At 41.0% G+C, this 22678-nt stretch overlaps 1 long non-coding RNA gene across 2 annotated transcripts; it reads right to left on the reverse strand.

Annotated features, from left to right (window-relative positions):
- Positions 1-573: 573 nt before the first annotated feature.
- LOC140482923 (uncharacterized) lies at positions 574-14523 on the reverse strand. 2 transcript variants are annotated; one of them, XR_011961820.1, is made up of 3 exons: positions 14381-14523; positions 10129-10178; positions 574-1228 (listed from the first exon to the last, which is right to left on the reverse strand). It is a non-coding gene; the product is annotated as an uncharacterized lncRNA (long non-coding RNA). The 2 variants fall into 2 exon arrangements; XR_011961819.1 differs by having other exon boundaries at positions 14372-14523.
- Positions 14524-22678: the final 8155 nt, after the last annotated feature.

Raw genomic sequence — 22678 nt, forward strand, 5'->3', positions numbered from 1 at the left:
TCTGATCAGTTTGTAAGCAAAGATTCCATGTTCGTAACGATTCCAGAAGGGTTACTGTCAATAGTGGGGCCGAATGAACAAGCTCCCCAACTTTAGTCAACGTCCCCTCACCTCATTGATCGCAACAAGATCAACTTAAAAAGGGATCCCCTCCCTCAAGAATACCTTTCCCAGTTCCAATATGAAATGATGAAACTGACATGATCGCTGGAAAGTTTTTGATTTCCTTTTGATTTAGAGGGAGCCAAGGAGACGCAATGCCCTAGTGGTCTTATCCAGTGATGCAGTAATCCTCTGAGGCCCAAGTTTGAATCCCACCACAACAAATGGTGGAATTTGAATTTGATAAATATCTGGAACTAAGAGTTGAAAGATAACCGTGAATCCACCATTGATTGTGAGGAAAAACCCATCTGGTTCATTAATGTCCTTTCGGGAAGGAAACTACCATCCTTGTCTGGTTTACATGTGACTCTAGACTCACAGCAAAATGTTGACTCTTAGCTGCCCTCGAGGCAACTAAAGTTGGGTGATAAATGCTGGCCTAGTCATTCATCCCATGACTAAAAAAAATTAGAATTAGGTTTTATTGTTATATGTACGCAAGTGTAGGGATACAAGAGAACTGTGCAAAGTGTACAAAGTCACCATTCTTAATGCCAACTTAGGTACAAAATTATCTTGGTACAAAATCTTAAGTACAAAGTAGAAAAAAGAAATAAAGTTCATACAATCCCTAAGAGTGGAAACAGGCCATTTGTCCCACACCAACCCTCCAAAGAATAACTCACCCAGACCCATTCCCCTACATTTACCCTGACTAATGCACCAAACCTACACACCCCTATGGGCAATTTAGCACAGTCAATTCACCTAACATACACATACTTGGACTTTGGGAGGAAACCTGAGTATCCATAGGTAACACACACAGACATGGGGAGGATGTGCAAACTCCACACATACAGTCACCCAAAGCTGGAATCAAACCCAGGTCCCTCACACTGTGAGGCAGCAGTGCTAACCGTTGCGCCATCATGCAGCCCATGCCATTCAATATTACAGTCCTTCTTAAGTGCTTTGTCATGCTGGTCTTGCCATCCCCACAAGCACTCAATCTCCCTGCGCTGGATCCATCTTGCCTGTGCTCGTGGTCACTACAGATACTATGAGATCGCAGGCTGTTTGCTCACACCGTCGCCTCGGGCTCCCTGCTCACACAGGTTTCCTCAGATCAAGGAAAGAATGAGTTAATTGTTTTATAGGAAAATAAAGAAACATAATACAGTTACACAGTTTAGAAATGTGAAACACATAATTGTAAGAAAAAAAAGAAGGATCAGTCTTTGTCTTGTCCATGAGGAGTAGGCAGTGGAATGTTAATGCTGTTAAGTTGGGTGACTTCGGTACTAGGGGGCAGTGAGGTCTGCAGATGCTGGAGATCAGAGTTGAGAGTGTGTTGCTGGAAAAAAACAGCAGGTCAGGCAGCATCCAAGGAGCAGGAAAATCACTGTTTCCGGCCCAAAATGTTGATTTTTCTGCTCCTCGGATGCTGCCTGACCTGCTGCGCTTTTCCAACAACACACTCTTGTCTCCGGCACTACTAACTTTGGCAGTTGAACAGTCTGGACACCCTTAGTTCTGCTCATTAATTGAAACAAGATTCTCTGTTTCCTTTTTGACAATAAATTTGATGGCTTGCGACTTCCTTCCAGCAATCAGTGAAAGAGAGAGAGGGAGAGAAAGCTTTTTACTTTTACATGCAATCATGGGGTGTTTAGGAGTTGGTGTACAACTGTGACCTTCACAGAAAATACCAAATCCATTCAACTAGAACACCAGATCAGCAAAAATGAGGCCTGGAGTTGTTTTTTAAACCTTTCTTTTGTGGATGTTTGAAAGAGGAGTAAGTCAACCATATCTTTCAACCAGAACTGTTTTATGTTACCTCACATTATTTCCATAATCTGGCATAAGACTCATGGGAGAAAGTTTCTGCTGAGCTAGTAATTGGTCTCCATTATCTCTGCAATAATGTGAGATTACAGTTCAATTTCTGTATTGCATCTCTCCCTTTGAAATTTCTCTGCCCTTGACATAAGACATTCCACGGTCTCTCTCTGGACAGAGTATAATCAACATGCACATTTTCCAGACATTTTCTGAATGACATGCTCATAATTCAGATTCCTAGCCTTCTTTGGCACATACTTCATTTTTCAATTTTTTTTAACAAGAAGTTACTTAAAGGTTCAATCGGTTTAAAGAAATTCAGAGCTATGATTCATTGTCATGACAACTTAGAGTGAGAGAAAGTTGTCCTCCAGTAATTAAATCTTGTCAAACATTCAGAAGGATACTCAGATTGAAATGAGCAAATTCTAGCTTCTCTGGTGAGTTTAACTGTCTCTACTGTGCAAGAACAGGATCCTCACACCATTCAATACTTTTGCCTGGTGATTATGCAAAAAAAAAAGCCATTTTCCAGAAACTAAGAGAGCTACTGTGCATCTCAAACAGAAACTGTCCTTGCCAGAAGTTGCTGAGAGAACTGCCCATAAAATATGATGAATTACGGTGGTCTTGCCATTACTGCTAAACCTTAACTCAATAAGAAAAACAGAATTCTATTAGTATGTTACTTTTGTGCTATTGAGGGAACAAGCTTTAAAATTACTTCATGGATTAGATATCATGACCATGATTTTAAATTATGCAACTGACATGATTGTTGAAAGTTTTTGGCTTCTCTTAAGAGACTTAGTGGTCAAGTTGTTGTGTTTCATAAAAATCTCTAACTATGATTCATAACCATCGGTGACTAATTGAAATTGTGAACTTCTCATGCATGACCTCTGCTTCAACACCTGCATCCACATCATTCAATTCGAGGTTCATTTTGAATGTGTATTCCACAGTCAAGATGATTTATCCCATTGGGGTCTTGCAGGTGGTGGTATTCCTATCTATCTGCTGCCCTTGTCCTTCCAGATGGAACTTGTCATGGGTTTGAATGATGCTAAGGATCTTTGATGAATTTCTGTGGTACATCTTGTAGATTGTACGCTACTGCAAGTGAGGATATACGCTGGAATGACTGAATGTTTGTGGATGTGATGTCAATCAAGTGGGCGGCTTTGTCCTGGATGGTGTCAAGCTTCTTGAATGTTGTATGAGCTGCACTCATCCAGGCAAGTGGGGAGTATTCCATCACACTCCTGTCTTGTTCTTTGTCAATAGTGGACAGATTTTGGGGAGTAAGGTGGTGAATTACTTGCTGCAGCATTCCCAGCCTTTGGCTTGTTGTTGCAGCCTTTGTATTTATATGGGAAGTCCATTTCAGTGGAGTTGACTATTTTAAGATCAGTCAAGAACACTGTAGAAGACTAGACTAAATGACCTACTCTTACTCCCATATCTTATCATCTTATGATCTTATGGATATCTAGTATTCCAAGATAAAGTATGTTCAGGTGAAAAAGGGAGGAGGGACAGCAATTTTGATTAAGGAAATTATTCAGTGTTTGAAAGAAGGAACATCCTTGAGGAATCAAAGATAACATTCTCAGTTGGAATTGAGGAACAACAAAGGAGCTATTCATCTAATAATGATTTTACAGGCCATCAAATAGAGTCAGGAGATAAAGGGACAATTTTACAAATAAATCACTGGGACCTGTAAGGACTGTGGAGGAATGACTGGGAGACTTGAATAGGGAAGTGATTGTGTTAAAGCAGAGAAAAAGAGAAATCTCTGAAGTGTGTTCTCCAACAGTGTGTTTCCCATCTAGTGCAAGATATAGGTCTGGAGAATTAAATAGACTGATTCAAAAAATATCACTGTTGTAGAAAGGCTCAGATTTTCAGTCAGCCAAGCTGACTGGGGAGACATTTAAAACGGTTGGCAGGGTCCAATCTGAGATTCTTGCCTTCATGCTTTTATTGATACAGATACCATTTGGTTTCAATATGAATATTTGGCTGAGCTCCAAGAATGGTTAATCCACTTATATCTCAGCAAGTAGTATTTATACATTTGCAGAAGAGATGGGCAGTTTCGTTTGATTATCTCTATTATCTTATAATAATCTGCAATTTTTGAAAGGTTTTTTACACTGTCCGAGATTATTTACGCTACCTAGGGAAATCTGAAATGGATAAAAGCTTCTGATATGGATTCTATGACTATCCGTGGTTCCATACTAACTTGTCTTTCAAGATGTTTTCATATGCTCTGTTTCTGCATATTTCAAAGACTTATCTTATTTGCCAATGTCTCATTAATTCCATATATAGTAGATATAGGGAGAATGAGTACAGAAAATGCATGGCACACATAGAAACATATTGGGATAGGATGGGGCATGGAAGGGCCATCAGAGATTAAGGAATAGGAGAGGAGATATGGGTGAATGAGGAAGCATGGGAGATATGAGTGAGCAGAGGGGCTCCTCAAACATTCCATATGTAGCTCTATGACTCCTTAGTGTCCCCATGCACTTGCATGCTGTAAGCAGGCTGCTTTGTCTTGGATGGTATCAAGCGTCTTTACTATTGTTGGAGCTGCCCCTATCCAGGCAAATGGGGAGTATTCCATCACACTCCTGACTTGTGTCTTGTAGATGATGGACAAGTTTTGAGGAGTCAGGATTTGAGTTACTTGGTACAATAATCCTAACTTCTGACCTGCTGTTGTAGTCACTGTGTTTTTGTGGCAAGTCCAGTTGAGTTTCTGGTCAACGGTAAACCTAAAGATACTGATAATGGGGGATTCAGTGATGGTAACCACAATGAATGTCAAGGGGTGGTGGTTAGATTGTCTCTTAATGGACATGATTGTTGCCCTGGCATTTGCATGGCGCAAATGTTACTTGCCTCTTATCAGCCCAAGCCTGGATATTGTCCAGGCCTTGTTGCATTTGGACATGGACTGCTTCAGTATCTAAGGAATTGCAATTGGTACTGAACATTGTGCAATCATCAGCAAGCATCCCCACTTCTGACCTTATGATGGAAGGAAGGTTATTGATGAAGATGGTTGGACCTGGAACACAGTCCTGAGGAACTCCTGCAGAGATAACCTGGAGCTGAAATGACTGATCTCCAACAACTACAACCATTTTCCTATGTGTCCAGTATGACTCCAACCAATGGAGATTTTTCCACTTGGTACCCATTCATTCTAGATGCCACACTCAGTTATATGCAGATTGGGTGTCAAGAGCTGTCACACTTGCCTCCCTTCTGGAATTTAGCTCTTTTGTCCATGTTTGAACCAAGGCTGTAATGATGTCAGGAGCTGAGTGGCCTTGGCTGATCCCAAACCGGGCGTCACTGAGCAGGTTATTGCTGAGCAGGTGCTACTCGATAACACTGTTGATGAAGACATCACTTTACTGATCATCGAGAGTAGGCTGATGGGGCAGTAATTGTCTGGGTTGGATTTATCCTTATTGTTTACAAGACATACCTGGGAAATTGTCCACATTGTTGGGTAGATGCCAGTGTTGTAACTGGACTGAAAGAGCATGACATCAGGAGTGGCAAGTTCTGGAGCACATGTCTTCAGTACTACTGCCAGAATGTTGTCAGGACCCTTAGCCTTTGCAGTATCCAGTGACTTCAATTTTTCTTGATATCACTTGGAATGAATCAGACTGGCTGAAGACTGGTGTCAGTGATGCTGGGGACCACTGGAGGAGGCTACAATGGATCAACCACTTGACATTTCTGGCTGATGATTGCTGCAGAGATTCAGCCTTATCCTTTGCGTTGTTGTGTTTGGCTTTTCCATAATTGAGAATGAGGATATTTGTCGAGCCACATCTTCCAGTGAGTTGTTTAATTGTCTACCACCAGTCACGAATGGACACGGCAGGACTGCAGAGCTTTAATCTGATCTATTGTTTGGGGGATCATTTAGCTCTGTCTTTATGCTGTTGTTGTTTATGTTGCTTGGCTTGCAATTAGTCCTGTTTCATAGCTTCACCAGGTGGACACCTAATTTTTAGGTGTGCCTGGTGCTGTTTGTGGAATGCCCTCCTGCATCTCCATTGACCGAGGGTTGATCCCCTGGCTTGATGGAAATGGGGGATATGCTGGGGGGCTCTGTCCATTTTCATTTGTCTGTTGAGACTTTGTAATGATTAATATAACTGAGTGGCTTGCTAGGTTATTTCAGAGGGCACTTTGAGAGTCAACACATTTCTTTGGATCTGGGTTTACATGTCGGCCAGACCAGGTGAGGCAAAGGTCATCGGTGAGTCAGGTGGATTTTTCTAACAGTCAGCAACAGTTTTGTGGTCATTAGTAGATTCTTAATTCCAGATATTTTATTGAATTCAAATTCTACAATCTGCCGTGGTGTGATTTGAATCTGAGTCCCCAGAATATTAGCTACTTTTCTGGATGAATAGTCTAGCAATAATAGCACTAGGCTATTGCCTCCCCCCTAAAGCTTAAGGTGCCAGAAATAAATTAAATACATTAAATACATAAAAGGGTAACTGAGAAGAGAATAGGGCTCCTCAAAGATCAGCAAGGCGGCCTTTGTGTGGAGCCGCAAGAGATGTGGGAGATTCTAAACGAGTATTTTGCATCAGGATTTACTGTGGAAAAGGACATGGAAGATATAGAATGTTGGGAAATAGATGGTGACATCTTGAAAAACGTCCATCTTATAGAGGACGAAGTGCTGGATGTCTTGAAATGCATAAAGGTGGATAAATCCCCAGGACGTGATCAGGTGTATCCTCGAACTCTGTGGGAGGTGAGAGAAGTGATTGGTAGGCCTCTTACTGAAATATTTATACCATCAATAGTCACAGGTGAGTTTCTGGAAGACAGGAGGTTGGCTAACATGGTGCCACTGTTTAAGAAAAGTAGTAAGGACAAGACAGTAAACTGACATCGGTGGTGGGCAAGTTGTTGGAGGGAATCCTGAGGGACAAGATGTACATGCATTTGGAAAGGCAAGGACTGATTAGGGATAGTCAACATGGCTTTATGCTTGGGAAATTGTGTCTCACAAACTTGATTGAGTTTTTTGAAGGAGTAACAAAGAGGATTGATGAGGGCTGAGTGGGAGATGCGATCTATATGGACTCCAGTAAGGCGTTCGAAAAGGATCCCCATGGGAGACTGGTTAGCAAGGTTGGATCCCATGGATTATAGGGAGAACAAGCCATTTTGATACAGAATTGGCTCAAAGGTAGAAGACAGAGGGTGGTGGTGGAGGGTTGTTTTTCAGACTGGAGGCCTGTGACCAGTGGAGTGCCTCAAGAATCGGTGCTGGGTCCACTACTTTTCGTCATTTATATAAATGATTTGAATGTGAGCATAAGAGGTACAGTTAGTAAGTTTGCAGATGACATCAAAATTGGAGGTGTAGTGGACAGCGAAGAAGGTTACCTCAGATTATAAGGGGATCTTGATTAGATGGGCCAATGGGCTGAGATGTGGCAGATGGAGTTTAATTCGGGAGAAGATTTGTAGCTCGGGTGCTCGTTGTTGTGGTTCTGTCCGCCGAGCTGGGAATTTGTGTTGCAGACATTTCGTCCCCTGTCTAGGTGACATCCTCAGTGCTTGGGAGCCTCCTGTGAAGCGCTTCTGTGATGTTTCCTCCGGCATTTATAGTGATTTGTACCTGCCACTTCCAGTTGTCAGTTCCAGCTGTCCGCTGCAGTGGTTGGTATATTGGGTCCGGGTCGAGTTTAATTCAGATAAATGCAAGGTGCTGCAATTTAGGAAAGCAAATCTTAGCAGGACTTATACATTTAATGGTAAGGTCCTAGGGAGTGTTGCTGAACAAAGGGAATTTGGAGTGCAGGTTCATAGCTCCTTGAAAGTGCAGTCGCAGGTAGATAGGATAGTGAAGAAGGCGTTTGGTATACTTTCCTTTATTGGTCAGAGTACTTACTGGAGTTGGGAGGCCATGTTGCGGTTGTACACAACATTGGTTAGGCCACTGTTGGAATATTGTGTGCAATTCTGGTCTCCTTCCTATTGAAAAGATGTTGTGAAACTTGAAAAGGTTCAGAAAAGATTTACAAGGATGTTGCCAGGGTTGGAGGATTTGAGCTATAGGGAGAGGCTGAACAGGCTTTGGGCTGATTTCCCCGGAGTGTCAGAGGCTGAGGGGTGACATTATAGAGGTTTATAAAATCATGAGAGGCATGGATAGGATAAATAGACAAAGTATTTTCCCTGGGGTCGGGGAGTCCAGAACTAGAGGGCATAGGTTTAAGGTGAGAGGGGAAAGATATAAAAGAGACCTAAGGGGCAACGTTTTCAAGCAGAGGGTGTACCTGTATGGAATGAGCTGCCAGAGGAAGTGATGGTGGCTAGTACAATTGCAACATTTAAAAGGCATTTGGATGAGTATATGGAAAGGAAGGGTTTGGAGGGATATGGGCCGGGTGCTGGCAGGTGTGACTGGTTTGGGTGGGGATATCTGGCTGGCATGGACGGGTTGGACTGAATGGTCTGTTTCCGTGTTGTACATCTTTATGACTCTATGACTTTATAAAACAGATGTCTCAGAGAATTGTGGAAATTATGGAGATGTTTGGGATAGGATGGGGTGAAGCCAGAGTGAGTTTTAAAATCTACAATCAGAATTTCAAAACAAAAGGTTTGCTGGGTTAGGAACCAGTGTTGGACCACAAGTGACTTGATGTGAGTAAGATTTTGGGCAGTTGAGTTTAAGTCTATCTCAAGGTTCCAAAAAGGTACAATGGAGGACTCCAACTAGAAGTACACTAGAATGGTCATGTCTAGGGAAAACAAAAACATGAATGAAGTTTGCAACAGCAGATGAACTGAAGCAAGAGTACAAGGGTACGAGTTTTGGGGGTGATGTATTTTAAATTAGAGATAGAATCGTAGAATCCCTATAGTGTGGAAACCGGCCCTTTAGCCCAACAAGTCCACTCCGACCCTCCAAAGATCGACGCACCCAGACTAATTCCCATACCCCACTATCACACCTGAGTAATGCACCTAACCTACGCATCCCTGAACACTTTAGGCAATTTTGTATGGCCAATTCACCTAACCTGTATGTCATTGGACTATGGGAGGAAACCCATGCAGCCATGGGGAGAATGTGCAAACTCCATACAGAGAGTTGCCCGAGGCTGGAATTGAACCTGGGTTCCTGGTGCTGTGAAGCAGCAGTGCTAACCCCTGAGCCACCCTTAAAATAAGGACCAACACATAATCTACAAACATGAACTCATGACTTGGAAATCCCCACAATACACCAGGTTAACATGGGGATTAAACCCATGACCTTAGTATTATCAGCACCACATGCTAACCATCTGAGTTAATTGACCTACACCACAAAGAGAGATGGGCCACAACTGAATAAAGTGACCTGTTAAGAGTGGCATACCTCCCATGCCTGTTCCATGTCCCCTGTGTATTCTCCATAGATTTAGGTAATCAGTAGCTTAATGGGATTTGGAGAGGGAGAGACAATGAGACCTTGTGGTTAAAATGCACTTAGAGTGAATATGAGTGAAACTATCCTCAGGCGCAAGTTCAGTATAGGTTGGGTGGATCCTATAAAGAAGTTTGGCTTATTGGACTCTGGGAAGGGAATAAAATAGCAGAGGGAGCTAATCAAGTTGTCCTGATTTTGGTGAGAAAGAAATGCATGAGCTCATTCTACATTGTTGGAATTGAGGGTGGAGGAAACAAGAGGGACTGAAGAAGACAGTTGTAGTTGGAAAAGACACTCAAGTTATGTTTATACTCCTGGCTGATCCAGTACTCTGTAAAGTTATTATAATGCCACTCTTTGAACTGGTGGCTTTTGGTGTGAGATTGAGCTACAATGTTTGATCTTCATCAGACTTTTGGCTTTCAGTGCCCTGCACCATGGTTTGACCAGGTATTAGCTGTTGGGTATCTGAAAGGGGAAAGGCACAGGGATATGCATATTCACACATCTATAGCTTGTTAATCAAAAGAGATTGGATGATAAGGTGAAGTAGGTTGTGGGAAGATACTTTCATTGGGAATATCACCTTCTATGGTTTAGCCCCACTGCTAGTCACAGCTTTTGTTGTAGTCAATGGCAACTACTGAGTCATTGTCATGGTGAGGGACATGAAACCATACCTGTATTCTGCTACTTGCTGCTGCCACCTCCTGTTATGTGCTGCTTTGTCCTGTAATAAAAAATGGCAGTGTGTCAGGTTATAGTGATACGTTTGTCATAGTCAGTGTGTGCAAGCTGTGAGGTATAGGAATGAGGCTTACAACAGTAAAGTGTAGGAGAGAGTGAAGGGAACATATGAATGCAAATTAAGAATCAAGCTTGATAGAGCTTGTTGGTAGTGAGTGAATGGTGATGAGATGGGGAATGAATAGAGCAGTATGTGTGTAAAGCTGGTGGTTTATTTGTAGACAGGTGGCATTTAAAGATGACTTCACTGACCTTGACCACTCATGTTGTACATCTTTCAGCACTGCATCAAGATTCTTAATGTCTGGCAATAACATTCACAACTGTCTTCTAAGTGGCTTTCTGGCTCAGTGGGACCTCTGTTCTCCGTTTGACTGCACTAAGGCAGCCAGTGACTTATTAGGGAAACTTGGAGAATGACCTCTGTCTTGCAGGACTCTATTTACCCTTCTTGTTGGTCGGGTCTTCTTCCTTAGCTCCTTTCTTAAGGTGGTACTAACCTTAGACAAACTTGAACCATCTTTTGCTGAGGAGTCCAATCATTCAGTAGTACTACCAGGTTGAACTGGATCCTGTTCTCACTTGCTCATCCCCTCAACCTGTTGCAACAGGATCAATTTTAAAAGGATCCCTTCCCTGTGGTCATCTTACTCCCCAAGGGCAAAAGTGAGGACTGCAGATGATGGAAACCAGAGTTTAGATCAGAGTGGTGCTGGAAAAGCCCAGCAGGTCAGGCAGCATCTAAGGAGCAGGAAAATCGACGTTTTGGGCAAAAGCCCTTCATCAGGAGTAGAGGCAGGAAGCCTCCAGAGTGGAGAGATAAATGGGGTAGGGGGGAGGAGCAGTGGGTGTGGTGGTGGGGCTGGGGAGAATGTAGCAAACAGTACAATAGGTGAATGGGGGTGGGGATGGAGGTGATAGGTCAGAGGGGAGAGTGGGGGAAGGTAGCAAAGAGTCATCTTTTGCCTCAGAACACTTCAACCCCAGGGCATCAATGTGGATTTCACCAGTTTCCTCATTTCCCCTCCCCCACAGCTTACCCCAGTTCCAACCTTCCAGCTCAGCACTGTCCTCATGACCTGTCCTACCTGCCAATCTCCCTTCCCATCGATCCGCTCCACCCTCCTCTCTGACCTGTCACCTCCATCCCCACCCCTGTTCACCTATTGTACTCTTTGCTACCTTCACCCTAGCCACATTCCCCTCCCCCCCAACCCCCCAGCCCCCATTTATCTCTCCACCCTGGAGGCTTCCTGCCTCTATTCCTGATGAAGGGCTTTTGCCCGAAACATTGATTTTCCTGCTCCTCGGATGCTCTCTGACCTGCTGTGCTTTTCCAGCACCACTCTGATCTAAAACCTTACTCCCAGACCTAACTGAATTTATGGTTTTACAAGTGGCAAATTTAAGCATGCTTTCTTGAATTAACTAAAAGAACAAGTTTATTCATTGCTGCATGTGTGAAGATATACTGCTGCAATACCCATACACACAGATTGGATACATGAGGTGAGTCCTAAATATAAAAGTTAAAAAAAGGATCAGTCTTTGAAATGTACCAAAGAGTGGATACTTGAATGTTGCAGTGCAAGTTACGAGGTAAATGTTGCTAGGTAAACAGTCACCTTCACGATCCTTAGTTCTGTAAATTGATGAGGATTCTATAGTTCTGATCCTGAATTCCAGCATTCAAGTTGAGAAAGAGAGTCCTTTGTTGCCTCATTTGATTTTTAAACTGTTTTGCAGCACATGAAATTAGAGGGTCTTTATTTGCAACACAGAGGTGACTAGGAGTCAATTCCTCATTTATAACTTGCATGCTGACACTCAAACCCAGGCTGGTATGTGACAGTGTTCAGTCCCACTAGTCCACTCCAATAGAATTGAAATTGGCTTTACAACCCTGGCACTTATGTATTCCTGGAGAGTAGAACAAATATGTCTGCCAGAGGTAGATTTCTTCTGAGAGGGACATAGCCAACTACTGCATTATCTCTTTTTGCTAAGTATCTCCTTGTTTGAATTTCTGTGACAATTTACATATGCAATAATACAGTGGCTTCACACAGGTCTTTACCAGACAGTCTACAAATTTAAATCTACAAATTTCTGTACCAGGCCTCTTCTTAAAACAGGGCAAAAGTGAGGACTGCTGATGCTGAAAACCAGAGTTTAGATCAGAGTGGTGCAGGAAAAGCACAGCAGGTCAGGCAGCATCCAAGGAGGAGGAAAATCGACGTTTCGGGCAAAAGCCCTTCATCATTCAGCCCGAAACATCAACTTTCCTCCTCCTCAGATGCTGCCTGACCTGCTGTGCTTTTCCAGCACCACTCTGATCTAAACTCTTCTTAAAACAACACATTTTGGAACTAAAAGTTAAAATAAACCTTTGAGCTTCTGATTCAGCATAACACTCATATTACATCCAATAGATAAGGGTGTATCTGGTACCTGGTTGTACCTGTTTTATCCAATATTTCTGCTATCAAATACAAAAGCCAGGAAATTAAGCTAAATCCATATAAAACACCAGTTCAATCTTAACTGGAATATTGTGCCCAACTCTGCAACCCACACTTTACGAAGGACATATAGATTTTGTGAGGGTAAGAAGAGATTTACTGAAATGTTTACAATAATGTAGGATAAATTTGATAGATAGATTTGAAAAACTAGTACTTCAACCATAAAGTGCTAAGAAGTGCATAATTGAAATCAGGAGAGTTAGAGTCAATAAAGAGAAACTGTTTCCAATAGATAAAGACACAATAATGAAGAATGTTTTTAAGCTGATTGATGAAAGAATTAAAGGTGACATGAGGAAAAACATTTTACATCATGAATGGTAATGATTTAGAATTCCCTGCTTGATTGAATATGGATACAGATTGAGTAGTAACTTCTGAAAAGAATTGGATATATTCTTGAAAGGAGAAAAGTTTGCTGGGATAAGGGGAAAGAGAGGGATACTGAGGCAAACTAATGACTCTTTAAAAGGTTTAGCATGGTTGTGATGGGTTAATAGGCCTCTTTTGTGTTGTTCAGTTCTCTAATACAAATTAGTCTATGTCCTTGTGCAGCACACTTTAAAATATAACGCTTTAATAAATAGAGGGGTTATGTAAATAGAAACAAAAACAGAAGTTACTGGAAAAGCTCAGCAGGTCTGGCAGCATCTGTGCAGAGAAATCAGAATTAACATTTTGGGTCCATTGGCCCTTCCTTTGACCCTTCCCAGTCAGCCAGACCTGCTGAACTTTTCTAGCATCTTCTGTTTTTGTTTCTGATTTAGAGCATCCACAGTTCTTTCGAGTTATATAATTAATATATTTTATATCTGCTGAGTTCTTCTGAGCAAATATTATAAATTTACAGTTCCGACTTAACTGCTAGTGACTACAAGGGTTGACCAGGCACTTCCATCTGGATTGGTTAATTCTGATCGCCTTTTTGCAAGGAGTATTTCACAGCCTTGAAGGAATGTTGGCATGTTACAGGTTACTCATGGAGGCTGAGTCTCACAAGTATTTCTGGAGCCTATAGATAGTGATGATAGAGGCTTCAACTAACTTTCCATCGCATAGCTAACGAGGAATCTCTCCCACTCTTACCACCTGCCGCTAGCAGGTGTTGAAACATATGAACATACAAACAGGAAAAAGAGCAGGCCAACCGACCATTCAAGCCTGTTCTGTCATTCAAAAGGATCATGGCTGATCTGAGTTTAGTTTCAACTCAACATTCCTGTACATTTCCAATAATTATTCAACCTTTTGGTTATAAGGAATTGATCTAATGCTACCCTAAAGGTATTAAAATTCTGATTGCCTTTTGAGGGGGGAATTCCAAAGACTTACAACCCTCTGAGAGAAAAAAAATAAGTTACCTCATCTCTGTCTTAAAAGGGCGACCCCTTATTTTTAAACTATGGTGTCTCGTTCTATAAAGGACTGACAAGTTGATAATCAACCCCATTTGGCCAATTTACAATAAGCCTATCCTTGGCCATCAAGTCTTTGAACCCAGAGATGTTGGCTCAAAGGCAGAAAAACACAAAGTGCACCATAAAACCCCCTTACAGGCACAGGCAAGATTAAATACAACTCCACCCCAGTAGCTAACCATCTGTGTTTCAGAATCTAGACATTAACAATACAGCACTTATTTATTTGTTACCTGACTTGCCTTTCAATATTCTAAATTCTCTTGCCACTTTCTTCTTTAAACAATGCCACCAAGCTTATTACTCTCCAAGCATAGGATGTTACAAGTTGAATAAACATCTTCAAATTTCACTTAAAAGGAATGAGACCCATGGTTAATTCAGCATGAACCTTACTGGGGGATGGGTTTACAGGCTGGAGTGAATTAGAGGCAGGATGTCTCATCTGTTAGTCTTTGCTCCCTTGTTCAATCATTCCATGTATAAACAGACTTTTTGAATCTTAATTCTTTATTATACCCACTACATCCCATCAGCCACAAAGGGTCACCTCCACTTTATAATTTACAGTGAGATACAAACACAAAGATAGCACAAAGAGTGAAATATGGTGTCAGGCTCATATCTTCTCACATTTCACAGAGCTAGGAGACAAACACATTGACCTGTTGCCATGGCAAGTTTTCTTTCGAGATCAACACTCGGACTGAGGAAGCAGTAGGATTTTGCACAGTTTGATATCCACAAGCCAGCAAGAACATTCAGTGAAAAGCTTATAAAAGAAATCAGTCAGCCTAGAGAATTAATACTGCAGGATGCATTATTTGTCTGATCAAACCTGAATTATTTGCAGCCATTACCTGTGTTTGGCATTTTGACTGTGAGGTCTGTTTGCTTCTTTTGCCTTTAATTTTCCTGCGAGATATTTCAAGTTGTTCGTACAAATTTCTCTTATGAATTTCTCTCCAACTAATTCATGGATAATGGGATAAATATGCTCACTCATTTGGTGTAACATAAATGATAAGTTGTGAGCGTAGAATGACCTTTTCCCCTTCATAATCCAATTTCGGCTCAGAATTACTTCAAATCCTCTGAGGGCTGGAGTTTGTTCATTCTCCCACAGAGCTGAGGTTCCCTTCAGCACAGCTGGCAGGAGTTATTAGTTATAACAATATCTCAGGAGGAAGGGTTTCAGCCTTGAAAGAGGCCATTGTCTGGGCTTATATGAAGGCAGATTCATTATGCTTTGCAGAACACAGTTTAGAGCCCGGAATTAGGAGACCTCCTTGTGATTAAAGAAAAGAGCAGACCCTGGAACTGAAATGCTCCTCATTTAAATCAGAGGAGAAGCCGTGGTAAAGCCTGAAAGCAATGTAAGAATGAAAATAACACCAATTGAAAAGTTTTAAATAGTTGTGACTCAGTAACCTTGACTATTATCATTTAGAAGCTGATTTGAGCAAAACTTTTTTCACGTAGACTCTTCACAGGTGGCCATTCAACTGATACAAACCAGTCTTCCCCCTTTGCTTGTATTACTGCTTAAAAGAATAATTATTAATTCAAAGTACAGAACAATAGACAAAGAATCACATGTGAAGCAGACTCTGTGTTTTGCAACATTTATCATGAAATTTAATGTAAGGAACACATAAGTCACATTTCCCTTACTTTGTTAATTTGCAACATTTGGCAAATGTCAGCCTTTAAGGAAATTGTGATATGTCAAAGAATTTGCTTATCATGAATTAGCAAGTTAAGTCTTTTCTTAACAGTTTTTGCAACTTTTTTTCTTTCTTAAATCCTACTCCAACTGCTGCAACACCATTATTAATGAGACCCCTTCCTTGGGAGAAAAGGTTTCCCAATTGCGATCACAGGCAAACATCCGATGACAGTACCACTCAGTAGGAGGTGTATGGGACTGTTCTGGACTGACTCACTTTCTGTTTTCCCACTCATTTAGGAATGGTTCTCTTCTATTTAACACCTCTGATGACAGCTACCTTTAAAATCCAGGACAGACAATACTGTGAATCAACAGACTATAGACTCTGTCCACACACTCCATGCTGTAGCTTGTCAAAGCAATTATGTGTCATGCCACAAGAAAAGCAATTGTTGAAATTTTGAATCAATGGGGATACAAATAGACCTGATACAATGTATCATCAATTTAACATTTGTCTTTACATTCTCCAAGGGACATTTTGCCTCTTTTTTCGATATGATATTTTTATTTGTATCAGTGGTTTATAGCTGTATTGCATTGTCCAGGGAGATCACACACTTTAACAGCATTCAAACCTAGAAGAAAGAACTTGGATAGATGTAAGACGTTTCACTACCTTAACTCCTTTATAGCCAAGTTAGTTTTGAAGTGTATTGACTGGATTAATGTATGAAGCAAGGCAGCTAATTATACATAGTAAACCCCCTCAAAAGCAATGGAATGATGAATAGATATACTCTGTTCTAAGTGATATTGATTGAAAGATAGATATTGTCCAGAACACCTGATGAAGGAGTGGTGCTCCGAAAGCTAGTGCTTCCAAGAAAACCTATTTGACTATAACCTGGTGTTAACTTTGTCCAGAACATTGGAATGGCTTCCTTGTTATTCCTTAAAATATTGTCATGGCATTGCTTCTACATTCACCTAGGTAAGTAATCAAGGCCTTGGTTTAACATCTCATTCAAATGAAAGCACCTTCAACAATTCTGCACTTCCTCAGTCCTACACTGGAATCATAGAGTCAGACCAGATATCCCAACCTGATCTAGTCCCATTTGCCAGTATTTGGCCCATATCCATCTAAATCGGCGGGTCAGTGTGGACTGGTTGGGCCAAAGGGCCTGTTTCCACACTGTAAGTAATCTAATCTAATCTGATCAAACCCAGAAAACCCTATTCATATACCCATCCAGATGCCTACTTAAATATTGCAGCCTCCACCACTTATTCTATGGCAACTTATTCCTTACACACACCACTGTTTGCGTGAAAACATTACCCCTTGGATCCCTTTTAAGTTTTTCACCTCTCAACTTAAACCTATGCCCTCTAGTTCTGGACTCCTCCAACCCAGGGAAAAGAGTTTGTATCTTTACCCTATCCATGCCCCTCATGATTTTACAAACCTCTATGAGGTCACTCCTCAGCCTTCGGTGCTCCAGGAAAAACAGCTCAAGCCTACTCAGCCTCGCCCAATAGCTCAAACTCTCCAACTTTGGCAACAGTCTTGTAAATTTTCCTGAACCCTTTCAAGTTTCACAACATCCTTCCTATAGGAAAAATACCAGAATTGCACACAATACTCTAAAAGTGGCCTAACCAATGTCCTATACAGCCACAGCATGACCTCCCAATTCCTATATGTGATGCTCTAACCAATAAAGGAAAGCATACCAAATGCCTTCTTCACTATCCTATCTATCTGCAACTCCACTTTCAAGGAACTATGAACCTGTATTCCTAGGTCTCTTTGTTCAGCAACACTCACCAGGATGTTACCATTAAGTGTATATGTCCTGCCCTGGTTTGCCTTTCCAAACTGCAGCACCTCACATTTATCTAAACTAAACTCCATCTGGCACGTTAGCCCATCAAGATTCCGAGAGAGGGAGGGAGGCAAAGACAGAGAGGTGTGTATGTGTGAGACAGAGAGGTGTGTATGTGTGTGAGACAGAGAGAGAGAGAGAGAGAGAGAGAGAGAAGGAGAGGGTTGCCCTAAGTTTTCAGACTCAAGTTTCTGGAGCAGGAATGTGAAGTGACACACTTCAACTTCACAGGCAAGTGTGCTCTAAACCGCGCCACAGCTGAGTCAGAACTGACATTTTCAAAAATGCATCCTTAGGCTGCTGGTGCTTTTAAAAGTCATCTTTACTTACACTAAGGGTTATAATGGTCTTGCAATGCTGTGGCTCTTGTGGTAGTAATATTTTATGTGAATTCTAGCATGGTGGTCCAGTGATGCTAAAAAAACTAGTCACATATGTCAAAGTTAGGATTCTGTGTGATTTGGAGTGGAACTTTACTTTTTTATATGCAACATTAAGTATGATTAAAAAGTTCAAATATATTCTCCACTGCCACATCCATTCTGCCTTATTTCCAACATTGCAAAAAAAGCTTATCCATGTTTTTTTGTCCCTTCCAAACTTTGTTTGAAGACCTTGCACTGGCCTCTGAATTGCAACTCTACATTGACTCCAAACTGTCCAAATTCAATCACTCATATTTCATCCTCCACTATGTTTATGTAACTCCTGTCACTACTGACCTTGTTTCTTGAGCCACTTCATTTATGTGGGTAGTTTGTAAAAGAGAGATCAGTTTGTTCCTTAATGTAGGGAAGGTTGAGAGCAGACGCATATGTTCAAATCATGAGAATTCCAAAATAGAGCAGATAAAGAGAAACTGCTCCCCTTGGTGGAAGGGTCGAGTACCAAAGAAAAGTGATTTAACTTTAATTACAAAGCAAAAGAAATAAGTAAAAGAGTGTATGGTGATGACTGGAAAAGCACTGCCTGTGAGTTATTGGAGGAAGGCTCATTCTTGCCTGCCAAAATTTTATTGGATAATTATCCAAAGAGAGACACATTGCAGTGGGACAGGTGGGGAATGGCATTGGATGAATTGTTCTTGCATATCTTGGGACATCATAGCCTCACTCTGCGTGGTAACCGTTTTGTGGTGGTATTAGAGGACAGTTTTCAAGTGGCTATGATTGGATTTGTGCCTGAGTTCAGCTGACAGTTAATTTCTGAGGATAGTTTTTGTATTGACTTAACTATATTGATACAAAATTGTAATGAACAGGATTTTAGTATAGAACTGATATATCAAAATGAATTTCCCCCTATTCTTTATTCCACCCTTTCTCCTTTAGAAGGTGCTAACCGTCCTGGTAGATAGTGCCAAGAGCACAGAATGGCTTCAGTATCTTACTCAAATGACAATTCTTCATGTGGGAGACTCGGCAATGACCAAAGGCATGCCTAATTAACTGAAGCAACCATCAGTGTCATTCCTGATCCGTGTGATATCTAGTAGGATCGCCTGAAAAGATATGAGGAATGGGAATACAGCTTGCTTTGTTCCATTCCTAATCCAGGGCTATTGAGAGGCTAATTTGTAGATCCCTCTATTCTAGCCCCAAGCCCCCACTCCCAAGAATAGACAACAAACTGATGGCCAATTAAAATAAGCTCACGCAGTAAAAGTCAGAATTTGAATCAGATTGTTCTTTGAAGTTAAATCATAATACTGTGTTTTGTTTTCAGTTAGTTTTCTTTCCCACATAAAACATAAACTTACCACATAACTTACATCATCAGGAAGATGGACTATTTTACTAAAATCTAGATTATTTGTTGTTCCCACTCTAGATTTTGACTAAGTAATCTGACTAAGGCAAGAATGAACCCCATACTTTACTTATACTAATCCTCTATGGATTAAATGTATTTATTTCCCTCCCACCTCCTCTCTACATGGATATTTATCAGCATGGGTGTGTGTTTCAAGTCCTGAGGGAAATCTCATAACTGAAGTAATTGAATCTGTCTTTGTTTCTTTAAGAAGTGATTTCCCTCTGTTGAAAAGCATACAGTAAAATCACTCGTCCATGAGTGACTGATTGAACCCATTTTTGCACCTTAGAATCATGAGATTAAAATAGTTTTGAGTTTCTATTGGCGTGTTTCTTGAATGATTATTAACAGCAGTTTTGATCATTAAAGAACAGACTGGTAAGGGGGCCATAACAGATTATCCTGTCAATGATTTGTTACACAAATCACCATCATGACATTAATCAAAGGCAGTTATTTGTACTTGTTCCTTCTGCCTGTGTCGGTGCATTATCTTAAAATGGAATTGCTTTGCTTATAAACAGAAGGAAAGGATAGCTCTCAGAAGTTACTCCAGGAGATGAACCTACACATCACTGCAGAGCAAATCAGAACAAATGTGGGGTTCAGGAATGAAGTTCGTGGAGGAGCAGAAATGTGCAAAGTGTTTAGACAGAAAACGTTAGATATAAACATGCAGCAATGAATGAGATTTGTGTGGCACTATTGTAATTGATTACAGTCCATAACGTACAACTTAGCCCATATTCCTTTGGGAGGGGAAAATTCTTTCAGGGATTCCTTCTGTGTTTATTCCAAAGACTTTTGCGAGAAAGTATATGTGTTTGGATGTCGCATAAGGACAACATCAGAGTTACTTATGCTCCCTTTTATGGGTTGATAGTCTAACCTTCACTGAAGAATGGGCACTTTGGAAAGTTACTGCAGGGCTTCAAACAGATGTGAAATGGCAATGCTGCAAAACTCAACTCCTTCACAGAGTGATGGAACAAAAAAATAAATTGTCGGTTTTAAGTAGTTATATAAATATATCCCTGATCTGCAAATGTACTACAAAGACAATTATCCAACTTCCCAGTAAATACAAATCCCATTGTTAACTTCACTTATGGGTGCAAATCCAGCTGACAGCAGGACTCTAAGTTGCTCCAGAAGAATAATACACAACATTTAATATGAAACATATTAGTTCAACAGTTTTTTTTAGAAAACTGTCTTAGATTACAGCAAAATGGAGATGCAAATGACCCCAAAATCAAGGGTTAAACCCTCTACACTGACAAAATTCTTCTGTACATCTTTGTCACCACAAAACCTCGTAATTTTCATTTCTGAAAGTGTCACACACATAGAGTTTGAAAAGTAAGCATATACAATAAGCAAAGATAAAATTCAGCAAAAATAGGCAATCTTGCTCAGGCACTTAAAAAGGGTTACTGCTGTGTTGCTTACAAGTGCAATGAAAGAAGATATTTTGCCGGTATTAGGTTTGAGGTACATTGGTCCAATTGAAAGAACTACTTGTTTGCAACTAACCATGACGTTTTTGACATTGAAAGCCTGAGCCAAAAATTTGTTCTGTTCTATTACTCAGCATTAAAATTTATTTTCTTGTTGAAAGGGGAGAAATAGTCAAAAAAAATGAAAAGTGGGAAGTTTTATCTTGGGTAATCCTGCAGAAGCAAGAAAAACTAGAGAAGCAACTACATCAGAATGTCATGAAGATTATGTTCAGGAATCCTTTTTCTTGATAGAGATCTCTGAATTCATAACAACTCTTTTGTTTAAGATACCAGGAGGAAGGAGGTGGTTAATCATGGAGAGATAATATAACTGATAAGTTCCTGACAGAAAATAGACATCTCGAAACAAAAATGATTTCTGGCTGACAAGTGTTAAATGAAAAATAATGATGAATTCAGGAGGGAGTTCCTCTTTGTTATACATCAGAGTATGTCCTGAAATACTGAAGGGCCCTGAAAGGTCTACCTTCTGCAGAAGCAACTATGACTGAGAGGAATCCTTGCTCCCCAGTCTCTCTCGTGCTCAAGTTGTGTATGTGGTTGGAATGGGCAGATCATCAATGCTGTTTCACTTTTGTTGATCCTACAAGTTAGCTAGAATGATGAAGCAACAATCCATATGTTAGTCTGACCAGAGCACACATGGCCACTTGTAGACGGTAATTGATGTGGCAGGTTCACTCCGATGGTTAGGTCGTGGTGCTAATAGTGCTGAGGTCATGGGTTCAATCCTCATTCTGGCCAATGCTGCTGGCTTCCAACCAAGGCTTTTGGATCAGTAAGTTTTGCATGGTTAGGATGAAGAGATGATAACTGGAATGAGACGCAGACCGAGTGAGTATGTAGTTCAGTAAATTTGAAGGCAATGTGGGAATTCGGTGCAGAGGGGAAGAGTTGCTTTGTATTGCTTTTTCTAGCTCATAGGTTGTAACATTTTTGTTAAGCAGGATAAATTGAAGCCCAGGAATTAGGTGTCCAGTACAAGACATCACAGGTTGGTAGTAGCTACTATAGGTTACATTCAGATTGAAGGTTACAAATTAAAAGACCAATGCAATTTTTTAAAAATCAAATTAAGAATTAAGTAATTAAAATAAGAGATGCAGGACCAGGTAATATTTTGTATATCTGCATGATGTGGGAGCTGGTAGACCCCATTGTGGTTGCTTGAGGATCTCCAGTTCAGAGCTGATGATTTGGAGTCTGAGCTTCAAATACTGTGACATATGAGGGAGGGGGAGAGTTACATGGATGTTGTGTTTCAGGAGGCACTCACACCGTCAGATTAGCCACCTCAAGTTCAGTCAGTGGTCAGAGATGGGAGTGTGAGACTATGACAGGTAGAAGGATCCAGGAGGTAGTGCTGAAGGAACCTCAATCTTTGAGCTTGTCAACAGTTTTGAGATTTTTGTTCCCTGTGCAGATGAGAGCTGTGGCTGTGGGGAGAATTTACCCATAACACCTCGGTATAGGAAGCCATTCAAGAGTTGGGGAGAAAAGAGAAATGTAGTTGTAATCGGGGGATAATGTAGTCAGGAGAATAGATGCTGTTCCCTGTGGCCAGGTTTGAGAGTGCAAATGCAGTGTTGCCTGCCTGGTCTCCAGGTTCAGCAAATTTGATCTGGGCTGCAGTGGAAC

Source organism: Chiloscyllium punctatum, chromosome 11 (genome assembly GCF_047496795.1).
Source record: "Chiloscyllium punctatum isolate Juve2018m chromosome 11, sChiPun1.3, whole genome shotgun sequence".
Lineage (NCBI taxonomy): Eukaryota > Metazoa > Chordata > Chondrichthyes > Orectolobiformes > Hemiscylliidae > Chiloscyllium > Chiloscyllium punctatum.